The 25,731-nt window shown below is 46.2% G+C and overlaps 1 protein-coding gene and 1 long non-coding RNA gene across 8 annotated transcripts in view; one reads left to right on the top strand and one right to left on the bottom strand.

Moving 5' to 3' along the window:
* Window positions 1-7,715, bottom strand: part of BMF (Bcl2 modifying factor) — a 30,885-nt gene extending 23,170 nt beyond the window's left edge. For 4 of the 7 annotated variants that reach the window (XM_080396489.1, XM_080396486.1, XM_080396484.1 and 1 more), the window contains exon 1: window positions 336-7,712. The gene's annotated coding sequence lies outside the window, so the exon portion shown is untranslated. Of the gene's footprint in view, window positions 1-335 lie in introns of all 7 variants that reach the window. The other 3 variants (XM_080396488.1, XM_080396487.1, XM_080396485.1) reach the window with 2 other exon arrangements.
* Window positions 7,716-7,718: 3 nt separating this feature from the next.
* Window positions 7,719-25,209, top strand: LOC308067527. Its single transcript, XR_013929635.1, has 2 exons — window positions 7,719-17,916; window positions 24,051-25,209. It is a non-coding gene; the product is annotated as an uncharacterized lncRNA (long non-coding RNA).
* The last annotated feature ends 522 nt before the right edge of the window (window positions 25,210-25,731 follow it).

Genomic DNA, 25,731 nt, shown 5'->3' on the forward strand with positions numbered 1-25,731 from the left:
GCGGCTCCGTCGGGCAGCGCCGGGGGACAAGAGAGCCGAGCCTGCCGGGGCGGCCCGGCAAGGAGCAGCGCTGGCCGCTGGTAACTGGCCACTGCCCGCACCAGCGAGCCACTGTCTTCCTGGTGCCCGGAGCTCGCTCCCAGACCGCCCGCTTCCCCCCGACGCCGCGGGACCCCGGGCGGGAGCCGCCTCGCACCGCCCAGACGGGCCGGGGCTGCCCCAGTGCGAACCCCCTTCCCTGTCACGATCGCGCCCGGCCCCGGCGCCGCACTGACGGCAGACCCGACCCAGGAGAGGCCGGCCCACGGTGGCGAAAGGGCTTCCCGGGCACTCACCGAGAAGCGGGACGAGCGTCCCGCGGGGCCGGGGTGTCCCGGGAGCCGCCGCCGCCACCACCGCGCCTCCCCGCCGCCAAACTGCCGCCAAACTGCCGCCGCCGCCGCCGGGCGGACCGCGAACAGCTGACCGCGGCCCCGCCCCCGCCGCGCCCCGCCCCCGCCCGCCGGCCAATGGACAGAGAGGGGCGGGGCGCGCCGCGAGGGGCAACAGCGGCCGCCGCCGCCACTGCGCGGGGGGTGAGTCCGGCCCGACCCGTGGAGCGGCGCGGGGCGGGCTCGTGGCCGCGGGCAGACCGGCCCCTCGGGGCGAGGCCGTGTGTCACCCACCGGCTCCCCACTGGCAGGCGCTGGCCGCGCGCTGCGGGGCACCGGGGACTCGTCTCCTCGCACATCGCTGCCGCCTGAGGAGGGAGGCGGAGGAGAGGGCCCGGGCCGGCCGCGCAGCCGGGGCAGCCGCCTTCGCTTAGAAACTGCCGTTCCGTCCCCGGTCTTTGCGGGAAGATCGGTTGCTGCGGCCCGTCTCCCGGGCGGGGGCCTCTACCTGTCAGACCCCGGCGGGGCCAGCTGCTGGGCCCGGGACCGCGCTCCGGCTGGCCCCCGGGCCGCAGCCACCGCCCCGCCGAGAGCCGAGCCGGCGGTGCGGCTGCACTGGGGCTAGAACTGACTGACTCCAGCGAGTTATTTTCCAATAAAACTCTTATTTCTTGGCTTTAAGTGACTTTAAAAGTTCCCTTTGGCTTGTCCAGCCTGACTGTCGGGGTGCGAGGGCCCGGCAGCACGCTGCAGCATGCCGTGCGCCTGCCTCCTTGCGTGCCAGGAGCACACAGGCCCGAGGGGCTCAGAACAGGCACAGATTCCCGGTGGTGCCTTCCCTGAAGCCCCTGCACCGTGAAGATTAAAACAAAGACACGAGCCTCGCACCCCAAACAGCAGCTGGTGCTGCTTGCCCTCACGCTGCTGTTGTTTTATCAGCATCCCCTGAAATCCATCACAAAATCTCACCCAGCCCCTCAGCGCAGAGCAGCACCCTGGCAGGCTGCTTGTAAAACCTACGCAGCCAGTCTCTTGGAAGGGAGGTTTTAAAACCTAGCTGGCAGCTGAGTAATGTTAATTGCTGTCAGGTCTGCCACACCGTTATAGAGGTTTGTAACTTAAACCCAGGGGAGGGGCTGGATTGGGAACCACTGCTAGCAAGGTGAGGTACTGTGGGTTCCTCGTGTCTGTTCTTCTGGCCAGGCCCTGCAAGCCTCTCCCGTTAAATGCCTCAGTCGCTGTGATGTGGGGTGAGGTATTTACAGTTGCCATTAATAGATTAACAGGCTAATAATGTGCATCCTCTCCAAGAAGCCATTTCTTTATGGTTCTTGTCCAAGGCTTAATTTCTACCCTTTTATTTGCCAGAAGGGTTGAGCCTTTGCTTTATTATGAAGAGATCGGCTCATGTTTGACTTGTACCTCACCACCAAGTGAGAAAGAAAAAGGACTCATTTCTTTCGTTTTCAGTAAGGGCCAGGATCCTCAATTAATTAAACCTCGTTGTCTGCTTTTGATAGTCAAGGGAGTTGAGAGTAGGAGGGAAGAAGAATGCCATTTTAAAAAAGAAAAAAGGCAACAAAAGGAATTTTGTATCTTCAAGATGTTCACATTTTATCACACTGATGGTCAGGCCCTGGCAAAATGCCAGCTGCTGGAGGGCTACTTCTAATTTGAACGTGCATCGCTATAAATAAAAAATGAATGTGCTATGATTCCAACCACTTAAGTCTTCCAGACTGAGTAATAACTGCCTGCTGGTTAGGCTCATTAACAGTAAAAACAGTACCTGATCGGCTTTGTTTTCATCTCATTGAGCTGCAGTTGGGGCCACACTTTATATCCCCAGAGGCTGCGTTTTGGGAACTCCTACTGTGTAGAAAATGTATGGAAACTGAAATCTATGTGTATAATCAGGCTGGATGGTAAGAGAGCTCAGGAAGGATATTTGTGCCTTTCAGTGATTAAAAAAAAGATATGGCAGCATTTCTAAGAGAGGGGACTCAGAGGGATTCCTTGAGGAAATTAGACATTGTTAAGAAATGGCTCCGAGTAAATAGACCGAAACCAAGACAGAGACAGTGAGTCTGAAATGGAAAATTGTGAACCGGGGGCAAGTTATACCACCAACCTCACCGTGCTCTGCCGAGAGAGTTTCTACAGTAGCATGGAGACAAGCTTCTTACCTGAGAGCAGGAGCCCCAGGGACGGATACTCTGCCAGAGAGTTTTTGCTCATTAGTGTACATGGTGGCATTTTGATTCAAGAGATTAATCTTAAATCACGTGCAGTGGTGTCCCTATGACATCTGTGGAGGGAAGTACCGTGCCATCCTATAACCCTTCTGTCAGCCTGCTCTACTGCTCAAATGACTAGGGAACAAAATCGCTTCTTTTATTTAGTGAGCCCCCCCTACATATCCCCTATGTGTCTTCAGAAATATTTCTTCTTATTTTACTGACAAAACACTATTGTCAGCATTGTGCTGTAATTGCAGAGTACATTGTGATCTTAGGCACGGGTCTTGCAAGCTGCCTGGGTGGGCTCTGAAACCCACACAGGGCCAACTTGATTTTGGTGGGGGTAGTCTTGTCTCATGAGCTCAGTTTTCATTTCTATTTTTCTATTTTTCTAGCTCTCATGGTTGGAATAGGGAAATTAAGAGTAGCCTCATGGATCATAAAGCAAAGGATGAACAAGAAAAACGCTCGGGGTTGTTTCTATTTATTTTGTTATCTTAAGAACATTTAGTCAATGGGATAATTTTTCAGAGGGCTCAATCTGAATGCCGAGGAGTGGAAAACACTGTCTTCTGCCCTGACACAGATCAACAGACTTACTGACTGTGTTCTGCCACATTTTACTGTTGTGTGAGGCAGAAAAAGCTCAGCTTGAATTTCAGGTTTTGACTGTCCTTGTGCATTCCTCTCACAAGCCAACCTCTTGGAGGCTACTGGCCTCCGTCCTGGTGGAAGGATTCACTGGTTCAGCACCCAGTGCTGGTAGGAGAAAGTGTTGCACGTTTTAAAAAGGGTATTTGGGAGCAGGATTGCTTGCTGACTGTAATAGTGAGAGGATGTTGCTGTTGGGTTTTTTTCTGAAGGGAGCAAATTTTAAGGCAGCTCACCAGGGTTGCTCCTTTTCACTTTCCTGATACCAAAACTGAGACACTTTTCCTCCCCAGATAATGGCACTGCCTTGGGAAAATGTTTAATCTTCTCTCTGGGTGCTGCGCTTGACTCCTACTGCAAATGCTGAAGACAGGAGTTGCATTTTCCATTCACCATCTCTACTGTCGGCCCTGCAAATTCACTCATGGCCTTGGAGGCAATGGGCTGAGGGAAACACTGACAACAGGGCTTGAGGAGGTGTGCACATTTCTGTATATCACTGGCCATGCTCTTGTATGCTGGGGTCATCCTGAATTTTTCCTCCTGGCCTTTTCTTCCTTTCTTTCTTTCTTTCTCCTCCCCTCTCGAAGACTTGCTACATAGTTTCATTTTCTCTAAGGAATTGTCCAATTCTACAGAGACTTTGCAAAGAACAGAATTTCTATAGCATGCTAATGTTTTAGGGGAAAATTCCCATGAAGATTCCTCTTCCCTCTTATTGAAAAAAAAAGAGACCCAAAAAAGGATTTGTTCACATCTCTGGGTTTCTCCCGTTGCCTGTCTTCTTCTCCTAATTCTGTACCTCTGTCCTCCCCCCTTTGCTTTTTCTCATCTCGTTCATATGAGTTTGCTCCTCTTTTGTCATCTTTCCCTCTTGTATTCTGGACCAACTTCTGCAGCATAAACTCTTTCAGATGTTTGACTCCGCTACTGGGATTTCATAAAGGGACTGTGCTAGATATTAAAGTAAAACCTATATATACTGTTTACAGAGTTGCAACCTCATTCTGTAAAGGCCTGATGCACTCCTTACCAAAGGCAAAGGAAGACTGACTTCAGAGGGGTAAGATCTGGCTATAAAATACCAAGAACTGTTCTGAGTGTGATTGGTACTGGGCACTGAAGATACTCAGGACTCACCAGATATACTCAGTGCTGGACAGAATTAGGACTTTCCTCTGTACCACTACATGAAGAGTTGTGATGCTGTTAGATATCGCAGCTGGCTACTGTGTAACCTCAGGGCTTGAACACCACAGCTCCCTGCCTGAGTGAGACTATTTGATTCTGGAGCTCCGCTATCGAACCACAGAACAGCTGAGGCTGGAAGGCACCTCTGGAGGTCATCTGGTCCAAGCCCCCTCCTCAAGCAGGGCCACTTACTCAGGTTGCTCAGGACCATATCCAGTTGGCTTTTGAGTATCTCCAGGTATGGAGACTCCACAACCTCCCTTGGCAACCTTTGCTAGTGTGAATCAGCTTGGGTGGAAAATCCTTTTGAAGTAACAAGTTCAAAATATCAAAGTGATACATTTTTATTACATTTTTAAAAGTCCCCCAGTCAATTTTTCCACTGCTTTTTAAACTAATGACAATAATCAACCCTGTCTTGGGGCACATACGCAGATTCTAATTTCCTTATTTTTCATTATTCTCAGTGCTACTCACAGGACATAAAATAGAGAAGTCCTTTCAGAATCAGGTGCTAACAAAGAGCATTGCATGTGGTCCCAGTACAATACAGATGTATTACTGTTCCCATCTTACGGAAGAGGAACATCACATTCATATGTTGTCCATTTTGCCGAAGAACTGCCAAAGACTGCATGTTGGGCTACATGGACCTTTAGCTGTAACCAGCAGAGGGTATTGCATTTATTTTGGTAAATGCTCAGCATTACTTCTTGAGGTTTGACCTCAAAAACATTCATATTTGGATGGAAAATGATGGAAAAATAGAGCTCAACTATCCTGAATGTGAAGGTAAAGCAGAGAAACTTGACCCCTAGTGCTGAGTGTTTATGTTTTCTATTGCAATACAAGACTGCTCAGGGCATTCAGCACAGTGGAGCATTAAGTCCTAGGTGCAATAAAGTTTAAACTGAAGCTAGAAAGTAAAAGTGGAAATAAAACCAGAATTGCCTAATTCTGCTAGTAGTTCAAAGGAACAGCTAGAAGCTGCTGAGTGCTTTACATTGTTACATATTTATTAAAAATATATAAATGAAATGTAAACATTAAAAATGTAGACTAGAAAAATAGAAAACTTTCTTTGCTCCAATTGCAGGTTTTCCTAGCAGTTTCATAACAGGCTTACAGGATATTCAGTATTCAATCAGCTCAGAGTACCTCTGAGCAGAGTCTCTGGCTGAGGACACTGTTGTTTGTAAATTCAGGCCCTCCATTTTCATATGTAAATCTTTGTACTCTGTTTCACCATCCACAGAATAGTCTTAAAGTACTTTTTGATCTTTGTCTTTGTTGTCTTCAGCTAACGATATTAATAAACTCTCCTTGCGTTAGAATTTTTTCTTATAGAACAGAAAAGTTAAAGATGGCTATGAAGGCAAAAAAAATATCCACTTTTTGTAGAAAAATCTGCTTTTGCTTGCTTGTCCTTTTGTTTTCACTGTATTCATTGTAAATATAGTATTTTTTTAATGTATACTTATGAGGACTAATGTAAAACTGAGGACCTTATTCTTCTCCCAGTGAATGCAGTGGCAAATCATCTTCAAGTTCCAGTAAAACTAGAATGGATAGACTTTTACAGTTTGGATAGGAAAAACCAAACAACTTTCTGACAAATCACCTGGAAAACAAATCTGAAAATAATTTGGCAGAAGAGGACACCTTACAATTTTCCTGAAGGAATGTTTGCAGCTAACAATTCACCAGTTCATCGCAGTATCTCTAATGCTTGTGAAAAGCATTTCCCACACATCCTGGGGAGTTGCACCAGGCAGTTTTGGGAAGAGGGTTTTATTTGGATTTGAACTGTGAATGTGCAGCTCAGCACACCAGGTAGGCAGCACATCAGAGGCAAAGCAGCATTTTCTGTGTGATATGTAACAAGCATCATAGCTCACCTCTTCTCCTCCGTGCAGCCGGATGCAGCCGTCCTGGTACCAAGATCAGAGGAAAGCTTTATCTGGAAGGTGTCCCTTGGTTTGGCTTCTTTTTAACAGCTGGTGTTTCCAAGAACTGAGTTGAAAGGCTGAGACAGATTTTCATTTTTAATAACTGAGCTTCAGGTTCCCTGGGGAAAAAATGTCCTCCACTGGAGACAAGAAGGTCCTGTGTCACCCAAATTCTTTACTTATTAAAGAGATAGATGAGATCCTCTTACAAAACTACAGTAAAGTCTCTCCTTAAATCTGGAGAGGTGTTTGCTGTTTCTTTCTTACAAACCCTGTTTCATTTTTATGACCCCCTCATGAAAATCCAGTGGCTCACCCACTGACAGGATTGCCAGGGCAGGAGGAGCTGCAGAGGGCAGGGAAAGTCAGGAGGTGACACCTGCATCCCGGCTCTGCCAAAGGCACAGTACTACAGTGGGATCCAGTCGCTTGGTTTGTGTGTCAGGGTCTATGGATGGACGGTGTGGATAGTACTGTGGTGGAAAACATACTGAGCTCCTTCAAAAGGTGCCAGCAGGTGGCAAGTAGTATTTTTGTCCACTCTGTTAAAGGGAGGTTGTCTTCCTTCAAACTCCCATCCTCCCTCCCTGCCCAGTGCTGAGGGCGTGCAGAGGCAGAGCAGATTGACACATGTGGAAAACTCATAACAGAACATGAAACTGCTGGACCAAATTTCATTATTTGCTTCCAGTTATTTAAATGATCTGGTTTTCTGAAAAGAAAAATTGGGGTGTTTTTCACTGAAAAGGGAGCAGCCTGGAACAAAAAACCTAGCGAAGCGCAAAGAGTTGTCTCATCATTAAAGGGAGACATGAACATAATGGCTTCAAAGAATTCCATGGAAAAGCAATCTGCAATTGAATAAATAGCACACTTCATTTCAAATAACTGCTTTATTGGAAAGTACCAGACCCCAAATGGCTGTCTTTTCAAATGTCCATGTGCACCCTTGGTGCAGAAGTCCCGCATGAGCTTTGCCACAGGTTTTTCAATCTTGTCCAGAACTTCTGGTTACAGGAAATCTTAGGGGGAAAAGTAAGTGGGGAAACCAAAATGGTAAGGTTGAAAGCTGATCGGGTACCCACAAACTTGGGCCAGTTAAAGCTTTTGTGAGGGTTTCAGTGAGACAGCAGGCTAACTGGCTTCAGAGGAATGGCAGGAGGAGAGGGGGGACAAGAGGGGAGAAGGGAGGGTGAGCAGGGCCAGGCAGCCGGCTGAGAGTGGGGGTCCCACCTCCCGGTGGCTGTAAGCCTGCGGCACAGGGAGCTGGAAGGTGATGGACAGGCATCTATGACTCGGGGATGTGGGGTCCCCCCCCGCCCCGGGGAAGCACCCTGCCTTCCCTGGTGCTGCACAGCCTCACGCCTGACCTGGCTCATCGCTCCCCTTCCCTGGGGGACTAACCAGAAGGATGATTTTGTAAGAAATCAACTTTCATATTCTTTTTCCCCTTTCCTTCTCTTTTGTTACAGTTTACTGCTACTTTTTCTTTCCCACATCTCTGCTTCTGTTTGCTAAGGCTGTCTCCCCTCTTGTCTTTTCTTCCTCTCATCTCCTTTGCTGCTCCACCAGTCCCTTCGCTTTCTCCACCTGGTCACATTTTTCAGTTGTCTTTCTGTCTCCTGCCAAAGGAGGGGACTGGTAACTCTGGCCCACTCAGCGCCGCTGTGGAGTGTTACTAGCTGTAGTTAGTAGCTGTAGTTGGTGCTTTCTGTTGTCAAAGCACTTTACAAATAATATTGGTACAGTAACTGGGAGAGGCAGGCAAGCCAGTGTCCTACCTACTTTGTTGACAAGGAAGCTGAAGTAGCTACTGCATCTGCCTGCCGAATGATTTTTGGTATCCAGTCCAAGGTGCTAGCTGGCCTCCCAAAATCACGAGGCAGGTTTGACAATTGCTATTTCTCTGTAGTTTTCCTTCAATGCCTGTTACTTCAGCATCTCACACTAGCTGATACGTCTGCCCAAGGGCATTCAGTGGCAGCCCTGACAGGAGACTCCTTTACCGAGGGCTGATGGTGAAGCGAGGTTCAGAAGCAGGAGGCACTGCAATCGCCCTTCTTTCAGTCACAAGCAATGCTGTAGCTCCAAACTGCTGAGTCACAGTATTGTGTTTTGGGCTTTTTGTAAAGCACTAGACTATTTTCGAAGGGAAATCACAATGGAGGGATATGGCAGCTCCTGCGCGGGGCCCCCTCGGGACCGCCGGGTCCCTGTGGAGCGGTGCTCGCCTTTGTGTGGCGCGGGGCTCAAGGAAGCCCACACAGCCCCACGCCAGAAGAATGAGCAGCTTGCTTCAATATTTCCTTTCAATTCACTGCAGCCACTTAGGGAAGGGGTGGATTACAATATAGGAGAAAGGTTACATCTCGTGCCTTTTTGTGTATCGCTGTGCTGCGATAGCAATTTTTGAAGGGGTGTTTGCCTCCACATGCACACACAGGCTTTCTGCTATAGCAGAGAGTGTTAGGTGATTCTTTCAGAGCTCCCGATGCCCACCTGCAAACTTCTACTGAAATCAGCAGATTTCTGTATGCAAGCTCCACTCCTTATTAATTTATCTTGTTTTATAGCAGATAGCACTTTGGAAGTTTTTCTGAAGAGTAGTTAATTCAACGGTTAAGTGAAAGTACAATTAGATCTGGCGTGAGCAGAAGGCAGAATAAAGGAGTGAAAGATGGCTCAAAATGTATCTGTAGGTTCTCTTAGCCAAATCACCTTGCCTGGCAATTTTAAGCATCACCTTTCTAACTCTTTGAGAGCTGAAGAGAAACCCTATTAAAGAAGCGAAAAAGGTTATTATGTATTATAGGAAAGGAAACTTTTCTTAATTTGAAACAGAGTTTTAGATTATATGCATATTTAGCCCAGTTTTATGCTCATGTAACACTACTAGCTTAAGGGAATTTAATATTAAGCTATGCTTACTGAAGAACAGAGGTCATGGGCTTGGGTTTTACCAATAAATTCCATGCCATAATAATGTCTATGGTCTCAGTTTATCCATTTCACAAATACTGTTTCCCCTCAACCTGTAAAGTCTTTATGTAAATAGAAGTGTTGCCTAAATTCCACCAGGATGTGAGTTTCTAAGCTTAAACAGTCTAACAGCAGCTATTGCAGCCCACCTCTATCTTCTTTTAGTGATTTTCTCTTGAAGTCTAGTGTTTTCTCCAGGGTTTCCCAGATCTAGGAGTATCCCACAAAATATTCTGCATGTATTTCATGTATTAAAATGCCAAAACAAACAAAATCCAGCCATGCTGATCCACTTGCATAGTGAATTTCTACTACTATGAAAACTTACAAAAGTAAATTTGAAGCCCTTGTGTTAAACTATTCATGAAAAGTAGATAACTAGAAGATAACCAGAAGTTAGATAACTACTAGATAAGGCAGACAACTCTGTTTTTCTGAGTAATTACTGAAGAAGTTTGACTAGGTGACCTACAGGAATAAAAATAATATCTTTGACATCAAGCACACGTACCCACATGTTAAACAAAATAAATGGAAAACAAAACAAAATACAACATGGAAAAGAGGGAATTTGAGAGGGAAAAAGAGCCATTGGAAAAATTAAACCCAAATCACTTCAACTAAAAATTGAAAAATTGGAATTTGAAAATGTCAATTAAAACCCACTTGTGGCTATTGTCGGATGACATTGTATACAAAGGGCAAAGTCTAATTTTCCTTGCATTAATTTGTTATGAACGCCTCTTTACTGTTTAGCGCTCACAGGATTGAGGGAGGGCTGTCACCAGCCCTGCACAGTGAGAAAGAGTTCTGATGTCTGATGAGCAAGCACCCTCCAGCATGAATCAGGGGGTTTGAAAGACCCCCGAGGGATGCTAAAGAAACAGACATCCGTGTTCGTGGGTTGAAGGTGGATTGGCATGTGCTTGGTAGAAGTCTTCTAACTATGAGGAATATGCTTACATGAGGGATAAACAGGATTTGTAAAAACAAACATAACTACAGGCAGGCACATTAAGCCAAATGCATTCCTAGTAAACCTTGCCTGGCTTACGCTGCAGGGGTGAGTTTGGCTCAGTATGTGACCTTATCTAAGACCGGAGCTGTGACATCTAATATGTATGGATATTAACACTGTACGTACTTGAAGCCTCTCATTTATAAATGGATTGACAGATAAATTCAGTGGGGCATAGAGAAGCCAGGATTCCCTGAATTCATGCGTGTACGTGCCGTGTGGCACAACCTATACTCTCCGTCTGTGCCTATATATAGAAAGTAAATCTATGCGGCGGGGCAGTGGGGGCAGGGGAGGCTTTGGCCCTGATCCATTACACCTGGCCTTTCTCGCACACCATGAAAATTTCATGTTGTTTTCCTCCAGTGTCTCCTGCGGTCTTTGTTCCTCTCAGGCCAGTGCTGACCAGCAGCCTCCCGGCCGGGCAGGCAGTGAGCCCCGGCTGCCGCAGGCTCCCTTTTGCTGCTCTTGCAACTTCTAATGAGCCGTCAATCAACGGCCTTGTTTCTTCGAAGCTTATCTCGTGACTGCTGAGAGGGGCCAGAACTAGGGATAATGTGCAAGCTGGAAGAAAAGACACCAAGAGCATATTTAAAGTGCTTTTTTAGTTTTACAACCAAGATTTCTCTCCAAATTATTGTCACGTTCAAGCTCTCACCATAAAAAAAGTCACTCGGGATTAGAGCATATAAACAAACCGGTACTTTATTATGAAGGAAGAGCAGCAATCTCTACGCTTTATCAAAGTCATCAGATAAACAGGACAAATTACCTTGCGTCAGACTGGCTGGCAGGTCACCTTTTTTTGGCAGTAAGAAAGGAAGCTCATTTCTAGAGATGAGTCAAAAGTGGAACCACGTTGCTAACACAACAAAGCTTTGCGGGGTGGATTACAAGACGTGGTCTAGTTTTCCTTTAGGTCCCCCTCTATTGTGGTTGTAACTCAGCTTTGTTACAGACCCATGGGGAAAAGCGAAAGAGGCTGAAGGGGAGCTGCAGGTAGCCCCGAGCCTCTGAGTAACCCAGAGTTGCTGCATGAGGCATGAGGTCCCCCAGTTTGGACCAGAGCTGCTCAAGTTAAGGTTTGCAAGGTGCTCGCTGGTGGAGCCTGGCAGCTCTTCTCTGCAAGGAGACCAGACAACTGTTTGAAGGCATCACTAAAACATCTCATCTGAACTAAGGCGGCACTGCAGACGTGCGGAGCTATTTCACTTGAAGTGCAAAGACCCGAAAAGAACTTCTCACCAATTAATTCAATTTAATAAATTCTGAAGCAAAACTCTTCTTTGTATCCTACTCGGCAATACCTTTGTAACCTTTTTGATTGCTGTCCCTGAAAGAGATGACTGAGAACTAAACTGAAGGCCTACTAATTAATGTTAACCAAGTAGCTTTGTTTTATACCTGGATGAGATGCTCATGCAGCTTTAATTTCAGAATAAAATGAGAAAAAACTCTCAAAACAGCTGAAGAAGAAAGACAAGTGAGGTTTTTTTACAAGTTGCTGTAGCAGAATCAAGTTGTAGGGGTGTTTTTTGGGGGAGGGGAAATATTTTACTTAATATCTTAGTTTTGTGGCTTGGTTCGTGGTTGCTAGGTATTTGGTGTTGCTAGTACAGATACTTCCTCATACAACCACAGCAAAAACATACTGTTAGCAAAGCTGGTGCTGGGATTCAGCTAGAACACCAGGAGATGGCCAGAGAGGAAGTGTGAGATGGGAGCGAGGTTTTCTGATCAGATGGGTGTGCAGTACACGAACACAAAGTGTTACAAATGAGTCTGTGCTATTTGTGTCTAACCCAAACAAGGCTGACTGGACACATAGACTTTGAAGGTCTGGAAATTTAGGAAAAGTTGTTCTAAGGGTTCCATTTTTCTTATATGTGCCATTGGTCAAAGTGCAACCTACTTACAGGTGCCCTGGAAGGGACATGAACACGGGCTTTGCACAACCTGACTGATGGTGAGGCATGACGGCTTTCACACGCTCTGCATCACTGCCAGGCTCTTCCTACACCGAGGTTAACATACGGGCTTTGCAAGAGCTGTGAAGCAGATGTGCAGGACCAGGATCCAAGGAAGCCACTTTGTTTCTTAACATTTCCTTGGTGTGGGAGCTAACCACCAGCCATGACACACTAGAAGAGGCTGTCTCCTCTTCCAGCCTTGCTTTTGAATGAAAGTGGTTACAGCTGCTGTGTTTTGTGCTTTGCTCTGATAGTCAGGTTGGTTACAATGTCAAGCACGTGCCTTACGAGCCAGTTGCCTGTGTCCAAAGGGATGACTGCTCTTAGGAAATAACTCAGGGGACATGAACCCTCATTGTACGCAGGTACCTAACTCAAGGCCACAGGCAAACACCTAAGTGCTAGGGAAGGGCAAGGCTCCACACATGCCCCAGCCTCCCTGATTTCCTTCAGTATTCCCTGGCTCAGCACCCTGGTTGCCGTAAATCTCATTCCAGCTATCAGCTGCTCCAGGGCGTTGGCCATCTAATTGAGGCTCATGGACTCAAAAGCAAGTGCCTGTAAAGCAGCTGTAGAGACGCTTGGCAAAACCAAGCATTACTGTGTCTGGGCTTTCACGTATTACAGTGCACCTTTCTTCCAGCTTATATGTAGTAGCTGCTCTTAGACAGCACAAACGATAACTTACTACACAGAAAAAAGCCAGCCAATGCTATTAGCACTGGTATAGCTGATGCCAGTCCACCCTTTTTTATCCTACAAAGCTCTGTAGGATTTGAACACAGTTAAAAGCTGTATGATCTACTGTCTTACTGACCCTGTCTGACCTAACAGTCTAGTGTAAAACAAACTGCACGCTCCCCCACACATGCTAGCCGTGAGTAGGACAATGCAGCCTTTCCAGGTGATTCTGGCTAAATCCCTCTGCAACCCTCTCCCCACAACCTGTCTTACAGGTCATGTGGATGCAACAGTGGCAGGTCCTGACTCTTAATAATTGATTATGTACGGGCACCATAGGGGTCATTCAGCTGCTGGGCCTTGTGTGCTGTTCTAGCAGCTGTTCCCCATTTCCAGCAAAGCAAAGGAACTGTCTGTGGGCAAAGCGGGGCCCTTGGGCTGCCAGTCAGAGCACCCCTTGTATAGGTGAAATCTGAGACTTTCTGGGGCTACAATGGACAATCCCTTTCTAAATGTCATCTCTAATTAGTCCATCACATGATTCCTAGTAGTCCAGAAAGACTCTCTGTCTGACCATTTGTACATTCAGGAACCCTAGAAGTGGCCTGGCAGCAGTGCTGCACAGAGTTGGCCGCTGCTCGCTGGGTTCCAGTGCAGCGCTGCCAGTCGCTGACCTTCTCCGAGGTGTGTGAGCGCAAGAGCAAAGCGCTTCGGACAGGTCACAAGCAACCAACAGCAGCTCTAAGACCAGGCTGTGAACAGTTTGGTTTGGATTCTCAGGCTCAAGGAGAGCAAATCCTTCAGCACAAAAAGCAGCTTGATAGGTAGAGGGTCCTTCTGTTTTTTAAACAGAAAACACTGTATTTTAAACTTACAGAACATCAGTGCCTCAAAGCTCAGGTGCAGGCCCCAAGGTCCCCAAAGCCTGAAGGACAGAGACCTGGAGATTTGTTCTTCTTTAATTGCCGAGCCAATTCACATGGTGCAAGTGTCTTCTAACGTGCTTCACCAAAACTGTCTTTGGGGTTGGGGCTGATACCTTACAGGAGATTGCCTTTCAGAAGGGTAGGATCAAGAACCCACTTAGAGTAAATACATGTCAGGTCCTGAGACCTTTCTCTGTGGTCAGAGAAGACCATGTCTTATTTAAAAGAAAAGTGAGAGAACGAGTCTGTCTGAATGGCAGGTAGCGTGCTGCAGCCCTGTGTGAATAATTGAAGTGGAATCTGGAATGCACACCGCTGCGCTGGGGACTTCTGGAGACCGCGTCTCATTGGAAGAACTGACTCTTACCGGAGAGGTAATGGAGAAGTTGCTGGCCTAAGCCTTCATAGTCTCGGCCTGAGGTGGAACAGAGATGCCAGGGTCAGAAGGGGCACCCCTTGTAGCACAAAGTATATGGGATTTGAAAACCGGGCACCGGTCCAGGGCCTAAACACGAGCTTGCAAATAGATTGTTCAGCGATGCTAAGGGCAGCCAGAAGCTTCCTCCTGGGGAAAGGATGCTAGGATTTATGAAACAGTGATGCCACAGGAGATGAGAGACTCTAGAAATCTCCTCTTACTCACTTCAGCATTGAGCTTCACTGAGCAGAGCTGGCTGTTGTGATGTTAGAAATACTTCCATTCTTTGGCACTGGCAGCTCTGGAAGGTACAGCCAGCCATACAGCCTCACCAGTGTCACAGTCTAGAGCTACACTGGCTGACAATTTCTTCAAATAACTAATGACGTTGCTACTGTGCCGGCTCAGTATAAGAGGATGTTTCTTCACTCTGCCGCAGGCATTGCCTCTACGGTCTGCTAATCTCCAAGGCAGAGAGACTCGCCTCAGGAAGGAACTCCAAAAGAAGTTTGTGGTGCGCAGGGTGTCCTTCTTGTTCAAGAAAACAGTGGAAGCCTTTGTAAACACCCTCTTCTGCAAATGCTGCTCTTCTCCAGGCATGCTCAGTAGCCTAGGCTCTGGGCTGATCACAGTGCAGTTTGCCTCTCACACCCAGAGCACAATCCTGGTTACTAATTTTCAGGCACCGTGGTTGAAATGTACTGATCTCAGAATCAAAGCACAAAACTCTTCTCACATTCCTCATCATGGGAAGAGTCTCTGATCCATTGGGGGTAGAAGACCAGAAGGAAAGTAGTCCCAGGAAGGCCACGGAAACTGTATTTATATGGTTCCACGGTCCCAAATCCTCCACATGTTTTGCTAGAGGGAGTGCCAATCGTCTGTCAGAATACAAGAGGAACAGGACAGAGGACGAAGACGACCTGGGATGTCGCTGGATGAAAGGGCTTGTAATTCTTCTCTAATATTGCGCCTTCATGTGGGAAGATTTGATGCTTCATCTTTTCCCCACACCCCTCCCAAAAATGCTTCCAAATATCTCAGCAAAAAGTAACTCCCGTGACAGCTTCTGTGCTAGTTATGCTCTAAAAGCTAGTTATGCTTTTCTAACTGTTGATCAAAATTAGATGGCAAGTATTACCACTGAGATAAAGATTTAAATCCCAACAGAGCAGCACTCTTCCAAACTTATTTAATGCCAACAGGCTACTGACTACTTGTGTTCTGTGGAATCTATTCACTGAGACAAAACATATATCAAAGCCTTTCCAAGCCATAGGTTAGTTCACAAAACATTTTCAAGTTTCATCTGTTAGTAGAAGGGTACTTTGCAAACTTCCTCGCTCTCTAATCAAACATCATGGGAATTGGAATCTTCATTCTTACTGATTTTAAAAAGGGATAACATTTTTGCTAATGAATTTTTTAAGTTTCATGTGTACAAATTCACATTTTGCTACACACTCCCCTCTAAACCCAGTTTTCCAACAGTCACTGCAGGCAGACAAAAAGAGGCAGAAATATTATACCTATAGAGACCCAGAGTGTCGCCTCTTGGGAACAGAGAAGAGTTTAGTGGGATGGGGGAAAGTGTCTGTATAGCTACAATTGTAGGGGGAGAGAATGGTTTATTTAGTTGCTTCTCAATGACCTATCTTTCTTAGGTGTTTCTAGGATGCCCATCACATTAGTATCTGAGTTTCATCTCAACTGTCTGGAAGGTAGTAACAGAAAACTGCTATTTGATCTCACTTCTTTATCTAATCTCATCTATCAAGAGTATGCTCAGCAGCCTGGTATCTGAGCGCCTCAGAGAAACTACATAAAATCAACAACCTTCCTTGGCATCTCCTTTTAGTACTGGAAGAAAGCAGTGCTTGTGAACAAGGAAATCCAGATCAGTACTGTGTGATTCAGCTGTTGCACCGACAGGGAACGGGCAGAGGATTAATAGGGGGAGCAGCGCTGTTGCAGCTAAAAGAAGCTCCACTTTCTGTGGAAGTCTTCCAACAGCCACATCATAACCACTCATTAATTATAACCCAGCTGATACAGAACTCACCATGTTCGACGTTCAGCACAAATGTCTTAAGATGTTTAACAGATGGTGAAAAGTGAACTACAGGTAAAATGTTGGTCCCAGACTACTCAGATAGCAGCAGAGCCAGAGCTGCAGTCCTTGGGCCTGGATCCAGGACAATAATTTCTCTGTGCTGGACTTGAGGTAGCCTGGCAAGGAAGGGTTTTTTTTGTCCCAGTGGACTCCCTCAACCCACAGATGTACTATGGAGGACAACTGCTTGTCACCTCCTCTCATCCCCTGCCCTCCAAGCATACATTAGCGAAACCTCTATTGACTATGTTTTACCTGGGTTGCAGGACATGCCCACTCCCCAGTACCCCGCTGCACCCACTCCCTCTCACACACCAGGGACTGGAAAGGTGGATGGAATGCACCTGGAAATCCCCAGCTTGACATGAGCAAGCTTCAGAGCTTTCTGTGGGCAGAAAAGGAGCAAAAATCCCAGGGCTTTGAACTCCTAGGACCTAGTCTGACAAGGATGGCTTTCAGCAACAGTGCTAGTGCAAGCAGCCCTCACACCCTGTCCCCTTCCCATCCTGTGCCACCCACTCCTCGGTTTGCCATTGTAGTTTTTTGTGGGGTTGGATGGTGACCCATACTGACCAGGTTTGCTCCATGGCACATCTGAAAGAGCAGCTCAGGGATAAGAACAGGTGGTTTGGGCTGCTTAAGCCAGCAGTCCTACCAGAAGAGACAGTTGTCAACTTCTGCCATAGTTCAGTGCTTAAACATGATCCCGTATACTGATGAGGCTGCTTGTCTCAGCTGCTGTTGCTGAAGCTTCTACTGCACGGCCTGTTGACAATAAGTCATTTGCTACGTAAATTCTCATAAGTTCTATACTTCATTTTAAGGTCTGCTGTGATAAATGTTGGCCTCCCGAGGAATAACAGAACCCTTGATTTATGCTCTTACAATTACCTCTGTTAAGTAGTCACAGCATTTAAAAAAAAAAGATCTTGGAGTGGCCAAAGGCTATTTTGTGCACCTCCAGGTCCACAGTTCAAATGCCACATAAAGTTTAATTGCTTTCCCGATCTTGGCTGATCAGTCCTGCTCTCTGCAGCATGGCCCTTACCGCCTCACTTGTCATCAGTGCTAGCTGAGAGGGGCTGCAGCCTCTGCCATTTTATCTCCAGCCAGGCTGAGCGAACGGTGACTGCAATTAATAAGGGATCATGTGCTCAACTTCTATAAATAAATGAAAGGGACAGAGTCATCTCTAGGAGCCTCGTCACCTTTTAGGCACTCATGCATACTGTAAGTGCACTGGGCCAGCACAACAGCTCAGGAACAAAATGAGCAATTAATTAAACAAATGTACAGTAACAGAGGTAACGGAGTAGCTATCTCCACAGTGGGAAAGCTTCCCAGACCATCTCACCTGACCAAACCCTGGACTAAGCCAGCAAGGTGGAAAGGAAATGAGTAAAGAAGAGGTAAGTGAGTTTTAAAAAGATCAGGGGTTGTGACTGAAAACCAGGAATACCTAGGCATGTCCTCAGGGTACAGACACATTAAATCATCAAAGGCTGTGAAACTTCCAGTGCGGAGACACACTCCTGCCCACAGGGATTGTGGAGTAACCTGAGACTGCTTGGCCCTGGGAGGAGGAAAGGCAGCCACCTCCGTCTGCGTTGGGCTACGCTGGGTGGCTGCTTATCAGGTGGCTGGTGCTGGTGCCCTTCAGTGCTCAGCCAAGTTCATCACGCTGTAAGCTGATGTCTCCCTAACCTCATTTCCAATATTGGCTGGGGTTTTGCACTGCAGTCATGGTTAGTTTTCTGCCGAAGGGGGGGATAGTTCCATCGATGAGCTTTATTCTGTGCCTCAGATGAAGCACCTCCTGTCAAACAAGGCCTACAGCAATGGATGGCGGCTCTGAGCAAAATTTGGACCAGGTGATAGAAATGTCCTAGAAGTATTAGGAGGTCCCACTGTATGACTGTAATAGCTTCTTCTGCCTTTAAAGCAAAGACATCCAGGTATCATTCATTGAGAATCAGTGCTAGCAGCTTCAGGAAAACACTGCACGGCTCAGAGCCCAAAATGAAGTGGGAGAAAACATCCCCTGAGTCTTTCAGCCTGAGATGAATAACAGCATTGATTTGGGAACAACTGTTCCAGTACCAGTGTCAACAATGCCTAAGTCCCTTCAACACTCTTGATTTGGCAGAAGAAAATAGTCATTTTTCAAGCCAGGTGACTACAGGTGGTGCGATTGAGTAGTCCAGAACTGCCAAGTGCATGTCGAGCAAGTGTTCATTAAAAGTTATGGATAACTGTTTTTTGAAACACTCTGCAAAACACTGGTTTTAAGGAAATGTGTTACAAACAAGGAGTGACCAGCAGCTATAGTCCAAGAGCATTGCCTGAAGTGCTAAAATGATCTGTGGATTTAACATTTCCAGCACAGATGTGAGTGCAGGACACATCTATGTTCTTGTGCATATATAACCTCAAATGGAGATGCAAAACTAAGGAAAAGCCGTATGAAACAAATAATCACTAGAAATACCTGGTGGGAAGAATTAAATACCTGTTCAAACAGTCAGCTTTGCACTCTTCAGCTGGTGATAGATGGATTAATGGTCAGTCTTCAGGGAACTGCTGATTAGCGTAACTGGGAACAGATAGGAGAGCCAGAGTAAGACCAAGAGTTTTAGTCTACACTCATGGAAGTGTAATTCCACAGTGATGCTCTTGACTTCATTGCAGTAGATCACAATTCACAATGCTGTGACTTGGTGGACTGATATTAATAAAGGCGGTTTTTCTCTGATCCAGTTATAATACTAATCTTTGTTCTAGAGCTGCAGAAACTGATTGGATCGTATTTTCCATGGTGGGATGTAACCGATGATGCAAGTGATACACATTTCCCTCTCCAATACAGGAGATAAACCAGACAGATTAGAAATGCACAGGCACTATAATGGTGGCTTTTCAAAATAAAAATGGCATTTTTTCAGATTTACATGAATATTATCATTTCCTTGGGGGAAAACAACCCTCCCCCTCTCCTATTTTTCCATCAACAAACTAAACCTGGATTTTGACTAGCTTTTTTTGTTATGGCAGTAACTAAGATTTTTAAAATTTTTGTGTGTCCTTCGTACCTTCAGCTAGTGTCAGCGCTCCATCAGGTACAGAACATTTGGTTGACTGAGTATGGCATATCTAACTGTGCCAGCTTGTCAAGGTGGGGAGGGCTCTCCCCAGGAACGCTGGGATGTGTTATACCACCCTTGGCTGCCTCTTACACTGATAGAAGAAACTAAACTCACCCCAACAAAGTAACACACCGAAGAGAGGAAGCATGGCTGATACTGTGCTCTTCCCCGTACTTAACAGCATTTTGACTAATCCCGGTGAATTCACAGCAAGCGTTATTGCTGCTGCCCTTTATCTCAGGCTTATAAAGGGAACATGTGGCTCTGATTTACCTTTTCCCCACACAAATTACTGCATGGGGGAGTAGCAAGGGAAATAGGAGGCTAGACATAAAAATTACCAAGCAGTCTTTGCTATGTCTAAAGAAGCCCTCTAAGGGAAAAATTATAAGAATGGCAGAAAAATTGAGCAAGAAGCTTGCGATGTTATGTTAGGTACATGCAAAAGCAAGAAAATGTTAGGGCAGGTCCTTGGCTGCTGTAAGCAGCTGTAGCTTCATTAAATAAATGGGGGCAGTTTGATTTACACTATAGGGGATCTGTTATGGTGTTCAGGGCCATTATAATTTCTAATGAGCAGTTTTCACTGCTATTAATTCAGCTGGTATTAATACTTTAGCTTTTGGACTGGCCAAAATAAACTATTTTAATCACTAAGAATAAGATTCCAGATTTCCATCTGAAGTTGTCTTTTGAGCCTCTGAAAGGTACTTTTGAGGACGGCCCTGACAAAATGCCTGAAGGCAGATCTGCATGTCTGCTTGAAAGGCCTGTCTAGACTAGGAAAATGAGCAGCTCTTACAGCGTGCTAATGGGTACATATTGGTTATCGCATTCTAAGACTTGGGAGAAAAGGAAGAAGATGCTTGCTTAGGGTATAGTGCCTTGCACACTGAGCTAGGTTAAAGACCTCCCTCTGACAAGGAGGAATCACACTCCACCTTCCCTTCATCTCCACTACCCCATGCCCAGCTGTACAGTCTTGCTCCCTGCTTTAAAACTGATGCTCTCTGGACCCTTTCTTTCTATGAACCAATTCACTAAGCCAGCAGAAAATTGATCACAAGGAAGAAATGGATATGTTTGTGGCAGTTTAGTGAGTTGGATCAGCTGATGGAAGGGTGCAAACAAGTGCCAGAGCTGAGTAAATGGCAGGAAGACGCAGCTCGGAGACAGGATAGGAAGGAACAGAAAACCTCCACCTTTCTTCAGCAGTTAAGCTGTCTCACTACCTGGTAAAACTCCAGTCTCTATCCCTGGCATCTGTGCTGACCCTAGCAAGGAGCCTAGGTGACTGTGTGAGCAGATGACCACTTCAGTTTCACACCAGCCATCCAGACGTGTATACAGACATCAGCTGGCTGCCTCAGGAACTGTGAATTGGAAATGAAGCTTTAGTATCAGTCTTAATCCCCTCTTCTGCTCAATAATTTTCTGATACTTAGTCAAAAGACAGTCTTTGCCCTTAAAACAGGAATCTCTTCATGGTTGGCTTCAGTCACTTTGGCAGTTTGTTGACCCGACTGTGTGTGTGGGGTGCGCTCGCCGCAGATCGCTGGATGCACCTCAGCCCACGTCCAGCTGCTCAAACTCCCCTCCCTCCCCTCTCCCGTATGGTCCCTTGAATTTCTTCCCTGTCTTTTGTCTACCTAAACTCGGTCTCTCCTGCTTTTGCACTGTGAGCTTGATGTTTTTCTCCTCTACCTCCTGGATTCAAACCTCTCCCTCTGCATCCGAGCTTATTCAGTTTGGGCCTTATTCACCTATTTCAGATCACTGCCCCCCCTCCAGGAGCTCAGATTCAGTCAGCCCCTGGCTCACAGGCTGTTGACACAGCTGTCTGTACAAGTATCTTTCCTTCAGATGGATAAAAACTGATCAAGATTTGGCCCTTGGTGAATTTTTGTAAGGCATGTGGCCTATTTTTCATTATGGTAAGTGTGTTTGTTCTGCTCCTTCTGGGTTCAACAGGAGCTTGCTTACTTGGATGCACCATGCTGCATATTATGAGGGTGTCCCTGTTCATTTTGGCCTCCCTGTCTGTATCCAGCCTGCCTTTGCAATAGGCAGAAAAGGAGGGGTAAAACACCTAGCCCGGGGCACGAGCTGTTAGTTCAATATAAAGAGATTTAAGTAGGAGCAATGGGAGAAGGAAACAAGCTGAATATCAGGAAAAGCTCCTGCCAGTGAGACGTGTTTGGCTGTGAAATCTTCTCCCAGGGGAAAGAGGTCAAAGCCTCATTGTTTGGAAGTAGAGCTGGTCAAAACTGTTTTTGGAGCAGCGGCGGCGGGAGTGGTGGAGGTGGGGAGAAGAGCAGCAGCTGTGCATGGCGGAGCGGCAGATAGACGAGGGGAAGTGGCTGGCTGCGCAGCGAGAAGAAGCAGGAGGAGCAGGGGAGGCTGAAGGAGGAGTGGTGCACGCACCAGCACGAGGGACACAACAAAAGGAGTAAGAGTAGTGCACTGGGGAGCAGCAGACAAAGCAGGAGAGAAAGCAGGGAAAGCAGACGGGAAAAGAGGCAGAAGCAGCAGAGACACAGGACAGGAAAGAATCGGGGGCAATGCCAAGAGAAGCACTGTAAGGAGCAAGCATGCAGGGATGAATGACAATATGGACTCGGTGGCCTTGGCTAAGCAAAGCTCGAAGGTGTTAAAGGACAGAGGCAAAGGCATCAGATTTATTCATGACAGTATTTGAACAAATCTCTCATCCTAGGACACTTTTAACAGTTTTCTCATTCTGCATGAGGCTGAAATAGAGGCATTTCAATGCATTCCTGGACAAAGTTGGGGCCAGGCTGGCTCGAGAAGCCACCAGCCCAGCATTTTGGGGCAGTACCTTAGAACGTGATGCATAGGCACAGGCAACACCCTGACATTTCCCATCTTCTTGATGATACCTGCATGATGACATGAGCTGAAGGAGACTGCTAGTGCTATTACTGCACTGTAGTTCATTGGCTACTAACTATTTCTTGTTCTGAAATTCCACATGTTCAGTGACATTTCATTCCTCTCACTGGTGAGCTCTCCACCAAGCAAATCCTATTATGACAGAAATTAACTGAGGCTCTTCAGCAGTCTCTACCACATACTCTATTAAAACTTGCCATTAGTTACGTGGTGAAGCTTTTCACTATTGCAAAGAAGGAAACTCCAGCTCAGTTTCTTTCACCATAATATTATTAACGTTTTCTTTGCTCTAAACCAGGCTACTCATGTAATTTTGCTGAGTTGCGCTACATACTTATTACATAGATCTGCAAAGCAGAAAGCAGTGCATACACATACACAGAAAGCAGTTTTGGCTGGACTGCCAAAATCTTCATGTGCTTAACTTTTCCCTGAGAGATCGGGAGAACAGCGAAAAAATACAGCATCTCCCCAGGACCAAGTGACATATTGCACAATGAGAGCTGCTGTGGAGTCCTGATGGAATTTACCTAAGGTCCCAATCCAGACCATGTTGCTCGAAAGACTTATTTTTAAATCTTACAGATCTTTTCAAATGCCAATCCACAACGAATATGGCATGCTGAATACAAGACTTGCCAACTTAATTTGAAGAAATTGCTGATAATGACAACATCAATTGCCTTCTCATTCTGCTCTTTGTCTTCATTGTTAATCCTTTCTCAGAAACGAAACCCTACTTAGATTACTAATGACGGTCTCTTTGTTCTCCTTATTTTTTTGTTTTTCGTAATTGCCTTTAGAGGGCTATTTTAAAAGAATATTCATGACAGAAGTACAAACTGGCAGAAATTACATTAAAAGGAAAAGCCTTCTGTAATCTTATCTCTGGTGCAGTGACCAGGACCTTCACAGCAATGTAACTAAGCTGCCAGTTCCAAGGCTAAAACAGTTTTGTGGTAGTTCAGCACAAATGGAACCAATCTAATATAAATCTGTTGAAGCTACTGGTGTTTTTTCACTCTACATTCACAGTAACCAAGATCAGGATCTGATGCCTTAGCTTGTCTGCAGCATTCATGGAAGGAGTTTGAAATGAAACAGATAAATCGGGTTTGTTAAATTTGAAGTTTGGGGTCTCTTTGAGAAATGAATGTATCAGAGGCTCGAAATAAGGTGCTGCTTGTTGCCTTTACCTTAGTTCAGACCAGTTGAATCGCACCGAGTAGTCACTGTCTGATTGCAAAATTCTTCAGTATCTCTCAGTTCCCAGCATCTAAATCTCCAAGGCAATTTCACAGCTGGTAGCAAGAGGTGATCTCAACACAAAGCCCAGGTACTAGGCGACAGGGTCACTTTTTCCTCTCTAATTCTGAAATATTGCTGCATGTCAGGGTAGGGCAATCCCGATGGAGCCGGGCAGCTTGTTTGGGCAGCGCCAGGGCTGGGTGCAGGGATCCTTCACACACCGAATCCTCGTTTGCCAGGGCTGGTCCTGTAACAAAGACAACAGTGCCCCTCGGTGATGCGACCGCGGTGTAGCACGGGGCTGAATCCACACTCGGGTTCCTACGTTCGCCGAGCCACTGGTTTCCAGCCGGAACCCAACATCAGGTAAGGAGGGCAGCCTTTGGGTCGGGAACGTGTCGTGTAGTTTGTTTGTCACAGGAAAGGACTGCCCAAGGCAGCTGAGGGCTGCTTTGGAGGAATGGCTTTCCATGCCGTCTGTTCAGCGTCATACTGGGACAAACGGTCATGTTTCTTCTGGCTCCCAAATCTGGGATGCATCCTGCAAATGTATGGAGCACCTACAGCAACCAAAGCCAGCCCGGGCTTTGAACATAAAATGCATTACAAGATGCCCAAGAGCCACTGAAGTTTGTAGAACTGCTTTCTTGTGCAGGATGTGATATTAGCGAATTTCATTGAGAAATGCTGGTTTTACCCTCTGTGGCTCAGCCTCTTCTCCACAAGATAATATGGTCATCTGGCCTTCTAGGTGCTACACAGAAAAGCTCAAAGTTCATTAACCATGGGTAGAAAATGAGGATACTATGAACAACGAAGTTGCTATGAAAAGATAAACAATAATTCTACATCACAAGCAGAGCCTATATGGTTTGTACAGCAAATAATGCAGAGGGGGTATATATGTGATGAAGTGAAGAAAAGTAACTAATAACTAACTACCATTTCACGTGCACTAAATGAGGTTGCCAGTCTTCAGAAAAAGCACAGTATGGTCATTAATTTAATGACTGTCATCATGTATGCACACATGGACCAAATCAAGGCAACATACACACCCTGATTCTGGCAATTCCTGACTTCAAGTTTTCGAATTTGTAAATTTTTTGCTATTCTTCCAGGGTTTTTTGGTCTTTAATGTAAAAAGGCCCTACACTTATAAGGAATACATTTTAATTAGTTTTTACTTATTATTCTTAAAAACACCTGAAATCACAACTGGGAAAGAAATACCAATACCAGTACCACATACTTTCTGAAAAGCAGAATTTAAATACTATTTAAATACTAATTTTACTAAACTAATGCATTTAATAAATAAAATATTTAATATTAAATAAAATTAATAGTTTTAATACTAAGATATGCATTGTATGTGTGTGTATATATATATATATAAAATATATATATATAAAATGTTACACATCTCTGTTCCAGAAAAAAACCTTTCAAGCTTCTCTCCCCTGGTATTTGCTTCATTTTGGTGGCTGAATCTCATCTTCTACGATCCTCCAAGCCTTGTTTGGCAATTAGTGTTGTGGGCTTTTCCTTCACTTCACGAGGTGTGTTACTTCACAGCACAACAACCCCAGTCCCCGCACCGACACAACCGCAGGCATGGCCGCGACACCGGCCACCGCGCCCCGCCACCGGCATCGCGGTGCTCTGGACGCGGGACGCCGGGCCCGTGAGGGGCGGTGGGGACAGCCGACCCCGCCCACCCCGGCCCGGCCCCGCCCACCCCGGCCCGGCTCCCCCGCCCGGCAGGCTCAGTGCCACCGGTGCCACCTAGCGGCCGGAAGGGAAACTTCACAGCTCCGTTAGCTTTAACCGGGAGGGCTTCCCTCAAAGGGCAAGTAGAATGCAGTGACTGCGGAAGCAAGCGAGCAAACTTTGATCAGACATTCGGCTCGGAGCATA

Source organism: Falco punctatus (genome assembly GCF_963210335.1).
Source record: "Falco punctatus genome assembly, chromosome: 7".
NCBI classification, from domain to species: Eukaryota; Metazoa; Chordata; class Aves; order Falconiformes; family Falconidae; genus Falco; species Falco punctatus.